Below are 216 nucleotides of genomic sequence, written 5' to 3' on the forward strand. Positions count from 1 at the left end.
TTTTTTGGTTTTTCGAGACAGGGTTTCTCTGTATAGCCCTGGCTGTCCTGGAACTCACTCTGTAGACCAGGCTGGCCTCGAACTCAGAAATCCGCCTGTCTCTGCCTTCACAAATGCTGGGATTAAAGGCGTGTGCCACCACTGGCTGGCTGAAGGGAAAGTTTCTTAACTCTGATTCAAAGGCCTCCTAGACCTCCCGCTCTTGTCATTTTGTGT

The sequence above is a fragment of the Mus pahari genome, chromosome 3 (genome assembly GCF_900095145.1).
Source record: "Mus pahari chromosome 3, PAHARI_EIJ_v1.1, whole genome shotgun sequence".
NCBI classification, from domain to species: Eukaryota; Metazoa; Chordata; class Mammalia; order Rodentia; family Muridae; genus Mus; species Mus pahari.